The sequence below is a fragment of the Vulpes lagopus genome, chromosome X, assembly GCF_018345385.1.
Source record: "Vulpes lagopus strain Blue_001 chromosome X, ASM1834538v1, whole genome shotgun sequence".
NCBI lineage: Eukaryota > Metazoa > Chordata > Mammalia > Carnivora > Canidae > Vulpes > Vulpes lagopus.
Window position 1 is genome coordinate 50,898,592 of NC_054848.1, and position 10,838 is coordinate 50,909,429.

A 10,838-nucleotide genomic window follows, 5' to 3' on the forward strand; every position below is an offset into this window, starting at 1 on the left:
CACAGTTTTCAGAGTACATATCTTTTAACTAGTTAGATTTATTCCTAGTTATCTCTTTGTTTTTGGTGCAATTGCAAATCGGATCAATTCTTTGATTTCTTTTTCTGCTGCATCGCTACTCATGTAAAGAAATGTGACAGATTTGTGCACATTTATTTAATATACTGAAACTTTGCTGAATAAATATATTAGTTCTTGCAAATTTTTTTGTGAATTCTTTTGGGTTTCTCACAGACAGAATCATGTTGTCTGCAAGTAGTGAAAGTTTTACTTCTTCCTTCCCAATTTGGATGCCTTTATTTCTTCTTGTTGTCTGATTACTGAGGCTAAGACATAAGGCTATGTCGAATAATAATTGTGAGAGTGGCATCCCTGTCCCATTTCCGACCACAAAGAAAAGATTCTCAGTTTTTTGCCATTGGGGGAGATATTACCTATGGGTCTTTTTTTACATGGCCTTTGTGATGCTGAGGTATATTCCATTCATACCTAATTTATTAAGAGTTTCCTTTTTGTCAAGAATGGATGTTGTATTTTTTCAAATGCTTTTTCTGCGTATATTGAGAGAATCATATGGTTCTTATCTTTTCTTTTGATAATGTGGTATATCATGTTGATTGATTTGCAAGTTTTGAACTACCCCTGCAGCCCATGAATAAGTCCCAATGGAATGTAGAGAATACTTCTTTCAATGTACTGTTAGATTCAACTTTCTGCTATCTTGTTGAGAATTTTTGCATTAATTTTTCTCTTTTATACATATACATTTTTTTATTGGAGTTCGATTTTCCAACGTATAGTATAACACCCAGTGCTCATCCCGTCAGATGCCCCCCTCAGTGCCTGTACCCCACCACCCCATCTCCCGGCCCACCTCCCCTTCCACTGCCCCTTGTTCATTTCCCAGAGTTAGAAGTCTCTCATGTTCTGTCATCCACTTGGATATGTGTCACTCACTTTCTCTCCTTTCCCATTAATCCCTTTCACTATTTTTTATATTCTTCGAATGAGTGAAACCATATAATATTTGTCCTCTGATTAACTAAATTCACTCAGCATAATACCCTCCAGTTCTATCCACGTTGAAACAAATGATGGGTATTCTTTGTTTCTAATGGCTGAGTAATATTCCATTGTATATATAGACCACATTTTCTTTATCCATTCATCTTTAGATGGACACTGAGGCTCCTTCCACAGTTTGGCTATTGTCGACATTGCTGGTATAAACATTGGGGTGGCTATTTTACCGACAGCTGCCGGGGAGCCCAGCGCAATGCGTCCTGCCGTGTTGGTTCCCATGGGATGCCATGCCATGTCCACCCAGAAGATCGTCCTCCAGGGCCCGGGCCCGTGGGGCTTCGTGGGGGACAAAGACCGAAAAACCTCTGGCCATTTCCCGGGTCACTCCTAGAAGCAAGGCTGAGGGAGCTAACTTATGCATCGGAGATGTAATCACAGCCATCAATGGGGAAAATAGCAGTGGTATGACACACCTGGAAGCTCAGAAAAAAATCAAGGGTTGCATGGACAACATGACCCTCACAGTCACCAGATCTGAACAAAAAACCTGGTCTTCCCTGGTGACAGAGAAAAGGAAACGTCATCCGTACAAGATGAATTTGGCCTCGGAACCCCAAGAGGTCCTGCACATAGGAAGCGCCCACAACCGGAGTGCCATGCCCTTTACCGCCTTGCCGGCTTCCAGCTCTGCCCCCAGGGTCATCACAAACCAGTACAACAACCCAGATGGTCTCTATTCCTCTGAAAACATATCCAACTTCAACACAGCTTGGAGTCAAAGACAGAAGCCAGTGGGCAGGAGACAAATGGCAGAGCCTTAGACCATTCTCAGCCTCTAAGCGGACTTGTCAAGGACAAAGAATCTGAAGTTTACAAGATGCTTCATGAGAAACAGGAGTTAAATGAGCCCCCCCAAGCAATTCACTTCATTCCTGGTATTGCAGGAAATCTTAGAGTCTGAGAAGAAAGGGGATCCCAACAAGCCATCAGGTTTCAGAAGTGTTAAGGCTCCAGTCACCAAAGTGGCTGCATCTATTGGAAATGCCCAGAAGTTGCCCATGTGTGACAAATGTGGCACCGGCATTGTCAGCGTGTTCGTGAAGCTCCGGGACCGCCACCGTCACCTTGAGTGTTATGTGTGCACTGAATGTGGCCCCAATCTGAAACATAAGAGCCATTTCTTCATGTAGGATCAGATCTACTGTGAAAAGCACGCTCGGGAGCAGGTCACACCCCCTGAGGGCTACAATGTGGTCACAGTGTTCCCCAAGTGAACCGGCAGGTCCACACCTGTTGCAACTCGATCTCTAAATGCTCTGGCCCTCTCCTCTTTTGAAAGTTCTTGCTGAATCTGGTTTTATCCCTGCTCATTAAACACCATGTCTCCCTGCCTCTGCTAACTGACTCACTGGCTGTGTGACGCCTGCTTTTACAATTAACAGAGGATTGTTTTGTTCAGTGGCCTCCTTGCCAGCATCCTTGGGTCTTCTCTTTACTTCAGTTCATTTCTGCTGCAGATGGACATCAGCCACATTTGAACCAAACTGAATTGAACATGTCTGACATTGTTTCGGTTTTACTCAAAAAATTTATAGACTCCAGAAAAAAATTGGGGTGCAGGTGTCCTGCCGTTTCACTGCATCTGTTACTTTGGGGTAAATCCCCAGTGGTGCAATTGCTCTAGGGTAGCTCATAGGGTAGCTCTATTTTTAACTCTTCGAGAAACCTCCACGCAATTCTACAGAGTGGCTGTACCAGCTCACATTCCCACCAAGAATGCAAGAGGGATCCCCTATCTCCACATCCTCTCCAATATTTGTAGTTTTCTGTCTTGTTAATTTTCACCATTCTCACTGGTGTGACATGGTATCTGAATGGCCCCCAGGGTCATTGCTGGATGTAGTATTATTGGCTGCATATTTCCCAATCAACATGTTGAATATATCTTGCCACTGTCTTATGGCCTGCTAATTTTCTGTGGCAGATCTGCTGTGGATGAGATCTGTCGTGTGTGTGTGTGTGTGTGTGTGTGTGTGTGTGTGTGTATGTGTTCTGTCTTCCCTTATAAGTCTGAGACATTTTTTTTCCTTTGCTGCTTTCAGGATTCTCTCCTTGCCTGTGTATTTTGTGAATTTGGGTATGACATGCCTTGACCTCAGTCAACTTTTGTTGAATTTAATGGGAGTTGTCTGTGCTTCTTGGATATTGATGAATGTATCCTTCCCCAGATTAGGACAATTTTTGGCTATAATTTGCTCAAATAAACCTTCTGCCCCCTTTCCCTCTTCATTTTCTGGAACTACTATAATACAAACGTTATCCATTGTAATACGTCACTGTGTTCCCTCAGTCTACCTTCGTGATCCATTACCTTTGTTTCCCTTTTCTTTTCAGGTTCATTATTTCCCATAATTTATCTTTTGTATCATTGATTTTTTTCCTGTTTCATCCATCCTCATTTTTATAGCCTCTATTTGGTTTGCATCTCAGTTATAGCATTTTTTTTTTCAGGCTGACTAGATTTTAGTTCTTTTATCGCTGCAGTAAGAATTTTCTAGTATCTTCTATGCTTTTTTCAAATCCAGCTAGTATGCTGATAATTGTTGTTTTAAATTCTCATTCAGACATCTTACTTATATCTGCATTGATTATATCTCTATTTATCATTTCTTCTTGTTCTTTCTTTTGGGGTGAGTTCCTTTGCCTTGTCATTTTGGAGTAAAAAAAAAACAAAAAGAAAAAAATAAAATTGAATGCTAATTTTTTGAAATGCACAAAGGGTTGCCGAAGGGGAGGTGGGCAGGGGGTTGGGGTAACTGGGTGACAGACACTGAGGAAGGCACTTGGGATGAGCACTGGGTGTTATACTATATGTTGGCAAATCAAACTTCAATAAAAATAAATGAAAAAATAAAAATAAAAAACAAAATAAAATTGAAAATCAAAATTGAAAGAAAACCATAAATAAAGCTAGTACTAAGTGTGTTTTGGTGTGCTTGTTAAGAAAAGTTTACACAGGTTATTTTTCTGGTTTGCAGATGTATAGCTTTGTTCTCTAAGACTTCTGATTGATTTATTGGGTGTTCAGAATGATGTTATATTTATCTAGCTGTGTTTGAGTGAGGAAGCCAACATAGGGTCATCCTACTACTCTGCCATCTTACCTCCCTCCTCATTTGTTTTGTTTCTTAAATTCCAGTAAAAAAAAGGGGCAGAAGACATTAATGGCCATTTTTCCAAAGAGATATGCAGATTATCAACAGACATATAAAGATACTCAACATCACGCATCATCATAGAAATACAAATCAAACTACAATGAGATATCACCTCCTATCTGGCAGAATGGCTGAAACCAACAATACAATAAACAACAGGTGTTGCCAAGGATGCAGAGAAAAGGAACCCTCTTAGGTTTTTGGTGGGAATGCAAAGTGGTACAGCCACTCTGGGAAACACTATGGATGTTCCTCAAAAAGTTAAAAACAGAACTACCTACAATCCAGCAGTTGCACCACTACATATTTACCCAAAGGATACAAAAATATCAATTCAAAGAGATGCACCCCAATGTTTATAGCATGATCTACAATAGCCAAATTATGGAGAAACCCTATCATCTAGCAATTGCACTGCTATGTATTTACATAAAGGATACAAAAAATCAATTCAAAGAGATGCACCCTAGTGTTTATAACATGATCTACCATAGCCATATTATGGGAAAAGCCTAAACATCCTTCAACTGCTGAATGGATAAATATGTGGTATATGTGTACAATAAAATATTAGTCCACCATAAATAGAATGAAGTCTTGCCATTTGCAATGATATGGATGGAGCTAGAGAGCATTATGCTTAGTGACATAAGTCAGTCAGTGAAAAACAAATACTTCATGATTTCACTCACATGTGGAATTTAAGAAACAACAAATGATTGTTGTTATGGGGTGGGCATTTTTATTATATATTAATTATACAAATATTTGACTATTATTTTAGAAGACTTTAAAGTAATTAAGAAGACTATTATTTTAGAAGATCTTATTTAAATATTTTGCTTTAGCAAGCAGTCATCCTGTTTATGTTTAGCATGTAAGTACTGGCCTACTTTTTGACTGTGGTTTTGATGACAGCTTCATTTTCCGAGTCTTTGTGTTGTTGTTTTGGTGTTGGTCTGTATCTATATGGTCCTTATTGATGATTTCCAAGGTGATGGAATCAGCTTTCCCAGGCAGGGTTTTTTGGTATCAATCTTTGGGAAAGGGGAGTCTCAAGATCAGGAAGTTTCAGGAACAAAAAGTTTCTAACCCCTGAGCCCTTGTTTTATATGAAACTTGTGCCTGAGGGAGATGGATAGTATTTCCCAGGTAAGTTGCTCACTGAGCGAGGATCCTTCTTGCTATTTACCTCTGGCTTCTGTGGTAAAGATTGTGGAAATAAAAGACCTTCTGATCCAGGCTCTGCTTATGGTCGGGATAGGGGGGTTGAGGGCAGTGGTGAAGGGATTGTGTCAGTGCCTACCCCTCATCCCATTTCAGGAGACATTGACATTCAGTCTTGGTTAATAACCCCTGGGCTATGATTCCTGAGTCCCTCTTATCTGTGATTCTGTGAATGTTTGTGAGATGAATCCTGGCCCTCAAAAGGAGGCTCTGAGAAGTAAGAAGATTGATTTTGAAAAGGATTTCCTTTTCTCTCTCACTGTGTTTAGAAGCAAACAGGAGTACACAGGTTCACATGAGATGGAGGCTGTCACTCTGTCATCTGTACTGCAGACTGAGAAGGGACATATAAAAATCATGTGATATAATGTTTATATTGTTTTGAAGGTTGTCATGAGGTTGAATTGACATCAAAGGATATGAAAGTGTTTTGGCAATGCTCAGAGGGGAAGAAGAAGGTAATTGTAAAACAAAAATATTAAGTTCTATATCAGAATGGTGATGAGGATAAAGTTGTGTCATACAAAATTGCTGCCCAGGAATAAGAAAAATATAGAATGTGAGCACATATCACACAATGGTGAATAATCAGTTTTTTTACTAAGGATTTACATATAATGCTTCAAATTTGGGGATTCTTAAATGCCTCTGGGTATATTCTCTCAAAATGACTACACAGATGGTTACTGTGTAGTCATAAATTTGGTCACTGAATATGGAATCAGAACTGAAGAAGTTCTGTGAATTTATGAAACATTTCTGAAATAGTTATGGCACAAATTAAGATAGTTTTGCAAACTAAACCAAAATATGTGAAATTTGGGGGCCTGTGCATCCTTTCTCTATTTGTCTATTTGGTTCCCATGCCAGCATTTATGTCTCTTTGTTGTTATAATAGGCCCTTCCACAGTCCAACCTGTATACCACTTTCTAATGGACATATTTTTAAAGGTAAATTTATACATTAAATTGCTCTCTTGTCCTTTAAGGCAGAAGATTTAGCCTGGAGTAAATGGTGAAATACACTTTTTTCCTGTCAATGTCTTTTTAGGGATCAGAAGCCTCAACTCTCAAAGGGTTCTGTAATCCATAAGGTTTAAAAACTACCAGTGTTGGGGCGCCTGGGTGGCTTAGTGGTTAAGCATCTGCCTTTGGCTCAGATCGTGATCCCGGAGTCCTGGGACTGAGTCCCACATCAGGCTCCCCTCAAGGAGGCTGCTTCCCCCTCTGCCTATATCTCTGCCTTTCTCTGTGTGTCTCATGAATAAAACAAAACAAACTAACAAAAAAAACCCCACAAAACTACCAGTGTTAAGATGACTTAAAGTTTTTTTTTAAGATTTTATTTTTCATTTGTTTGAGAGAAAGAGAGAGATCAAGAGAGCACAAGCAGGGGAAAGGGCAGAGAGACATACAGACTCCCCACTGAGCAAGGAGCCCAACATAGGACTAAATCCCAGACCCCAGCATCATGACCTGAGCTGAAGTCAGATGCTTAACTGACTGAGCCTCCAGGTGTCCTAAGATGACATCCAAGTTTTAAGGTAACAATTTTACTTGCTCCCATTTAGAGTTCTCAAAGGGCTTCTAACCAATGCCCAGGTCACATAGCTAGGAAATTAAGCTCCTGAGGTTTGGATCTAAATTTAATGGTTTTTTTAATGGGTTTAAATAAAGGTCAGATACCATTCTGGGACAAAATTCCAGGTTACTTTCACAAAATACTGTTCTGGAATGATGTGGGGGCATATTGCCAACTACTGGCTCATCCTTGCCCCTCCTCATCTAGAGTTAGGCCTGAGAAGCCCCAGGTTTCCTGAAATTCTTATCAGATTCCTGTCCTCTCAAACTGAAATGTATTTGACAGCTTGAATTATAGATATATCAGCATTTTAAGGACATTATTAGATCTATTCCCCCTGACATCAGGATCATATAAAAGATTCACAGACTTGTTTGAATATCAGATACATTCACAATTTTTCAATGGAAGTAACCAAAAAACATCAGGTATCCTAATTTATATTGGTTTCCTATGAGTTCAGCTGTAATATTCTTAGAATGTCAGAGCCAGAGGTGTCCTAAGCCAGAAAAAAACCCTTTTACAGGTAAAGATGAAAAAAACAAAGGCTTTTCCAGAATCATAGAATAAGTCAGTGGAATATGGACTAGAAAACAGGATCCTTAAAAAAAAAAAGAAAGAAAGAAAGAAAACAGGATCCTTGACTCCCAGTCACATGTTCATCCCTAGTCAAAAGCTCATCAACAGATGAGTGGCACAGGTTCTCACAAATGCTCTCTCTTTCTTCTGCCCCATTACCCACCCCACCCCCCAAAACTTGTAACTTATGCCAGTTGCTGGTGAAAGAAGGGGTATAGGGATGAGTAATGAGTACACAAGAATGGGCCAAGGATGGAGTCATGCTCTGGGCAGCAGGCTTTCATGGGGTGCTAGGCTCTTTTATGTCTCCCTTAAGCTCCAGGGATACTCTGACCTCACTGTAATCACACTGCCATCTTGTGGGAGTAGGAGAATGCAGTCACTCCACCCAGCTGGTTATGAAACTCATGGAGGCGTGTGAACAGGGTACTGAAAAAGATTTTATAACAATTAGCATAGATATTCTCATTTATTAAACATCTACTATGTATATATATATATATATATAAAATTTATTTTTTCCTACACCCTAGGAAACTAACTACTGTTAATGTCTCAATGAGAAAACTGAACTCCCAATTGATGAGCTGACTTGCTCATAGTTACACAGCCAGTAAATGCCAATGCTAGAACTAAAACCCAGAGGACTGACTGCAGTAAACATACACTTTTTTGATAATAATAGATATCATTGATTTAATTTTATACTATATGTCAGGCAGTGTACTAGGTTGTTGGATATAATATTAAAATCTTTAGGGATCCCTGGGTGGCGCAGCGGTTTGACGCCTGCCTTTGGCCCAGGGCACGATCCTGGAGACCCGGGATCGAATCCCACGTCGGGCTCTCGGTGCATGGAGCCTGCTTCTCCCTCTGCCTGTGTTTCTGCCTCTCTCTCTCTCTCTCTCTGTGACTATCATAAATAAATAAAAATTAAAAAAAATCTTTACAATAAACATGTGGGTCAGATATTGTTACTCTTATTTTACATAGAAAGAAACAGAAGTTTAGAGAGTAAATATGACTTGCCTAAGATTTATATAATTAGTCTGATCAGGATTTTAAGCCAGAACTATCTGACTTTAAAACCCATATTCTCCAACATGCTGCCTCTTTGAGAGATTTGAGAGCATGGCATGTAGAAAGCAAATGAAGCTTTCAAAGACAGCCTCCACTTGATGGCTTTGGGGGCAGCTTAAATATCTTACACACTCAGTCTAAGACATTGTACTTCTGGGAGGCAAGAGAAACTCAAGAAATAAGATTGGATAGCTGTGATGTTTGGATCCCAGAGAACTGACCAGCCCTCAAACTTACACCAAATTCCAGAAACATTTGTATACAATGAAATTGGGACAAATTGGGAAACCGAAGGAATTCCCACTGAGATCAAAATGAGTTGGGACCTCTTAGGAGACTAAAGATTAACTCTTTCCCTGGAGAAATATTCCTCATTGTGCTTCTCAGGGTTACTACCTTAAAGTGACTTGTTACAAATAAGGAAACTTGGTGCTGATTTTCTGCTACTTCTATTCAACTGATTCTTTTCAGTCTATAAAGTGCTATCACTTTACAGCTTGTATACAATCAGTCCAAATAAGCTATATATCGCCTGTGTTCTACCTCTCTAGTACTTAAGGTGAAAAGAGAGAGCTAAAGTATTGCTGCTGGTTCATAGTTTTCCATCTTTCAATTTCTGCAGGAGCCAGTATAATCCTCTCTAAAATTATGGGTGATTATTTTATGGTACTCTTTACTGAATTTGCACCTTTGTGACTCAGTAGCTTAGCATAGCACCTTAACCCAACTAGTGCTGATGAGATGTTAAATAAATGAAGAAAATCAACTTCACAAAGTACATCTATGTCTTTCATCCACTGGACAGGGAAGGAAAAACAGAGGCAAATTTCCAAAACCAGCTCATCAAATCCCCATCCAGATTCTTTTTAAGCATCTCCACCCAACTGGTCTTTCAAGCCCTGCTTGCACATTTTCAGTTACAGGTACTCATGAGTAGGCCACTTACTTACTGAAGTCTTCCTTGTGTGGAATTAACTCTTACCCTTTGTGGCTTCTCCCCATGGATTTTAGCTCCACACAGACTCTGTCCTTTCTGTCTGCCCTATCCAAGATGTGAGCTCCAGTTCATTCAATTATTTTACACAGCACCTGGGCTCTTGCTCTTCTTTATTCTACTTACTTCTCCTCTGTACCCAATCGACTTTTTCTCTATCATTTTTGAAGAATAAGGACCAGAGCTGGAAACAGAACACCTGCTTGGCAGTATAGACTAGAGAGTAATGTCACCTCCTCTGTTCTGAAAAATAATAAAGTGAAATCTGTTTTTTGGAAACCATGTCACCTTCTGGGGGTATGCAAACTATGGCATGTGGGTCAAATATGGCCTACTCTACTTGTTTTTATAAATAAGGTTATGTTGGTACACAGCCATGGCCATTAATTTACATACTATCTTTGGCTGCTTTCATGCTGTAAGGGAAGAACTGAGTAGCTGCTACAAAAACCATATGCTTTGCGACACCTAAACTACTTACTATCTGTTCTCTAAAATTTTGCCACTCCCTATCCTTGATTCATTTTAAGCTCCCTGTTAAAAGACTGTTATCAATACTAACCTCATGGGTAAAAACAAAAATTAAAATCCAAACTGAGACTCAGAGAACTGAAATGATTTTCCTAAATTCACACAACTTGGGCATGACCAAAGATGGATTTTGAACCCAGGTCTGTTGGTTCACAATCCAGTGTTCCTCATGGTCTCCTCAGTGCTCACTGCAAGCCACTTCAAGCTAGAACATGTTGTGGTAGTGGCTCCATGGTTTATAACAGCCTTAGTTGAGTTCCCACTCTCAGCCAATATTTGCCTATGTCAGTTCCTCTTACTCAGGTCAGTTTTTCTCATCTACTCCTTTGTTCCATTACTGGTCACCTTGCCACTGGAGTCATAGTCTCCTTGGTCAATGATCAGGATAGGCTTTCTAAAGAAAAAGCTATTCAGTAGCCTTTGCTTATAGGAGTAGGAGAACCAGGCTGGCTGAACCTCAAAGCCCAATAGGGCAAAAAGAAAGTCTCATCATCCCTCATGTCCTTGAATCTGGAAATATTTCTAAGAGAAAAAAATGAGGTACTGAGTGATGGAGATTAAGAGAGAGAGTGACAAACAGAGACAGAGAAAATAAGAATGAACA

General features: G+C 39.7%; 1 pseudogene; it reads left to right on the forward strand.

Annotated features, from left to right (window-relative positions):
• Positions 1–1,315: 1,315 nt before the first annotated feature.
• Positions 1,316–2,297, forward strand: LOC121483557 (annotated as a pseudogene).
• Positions 2,298–10,838: the final 8,541 nt, after the last annotated feature.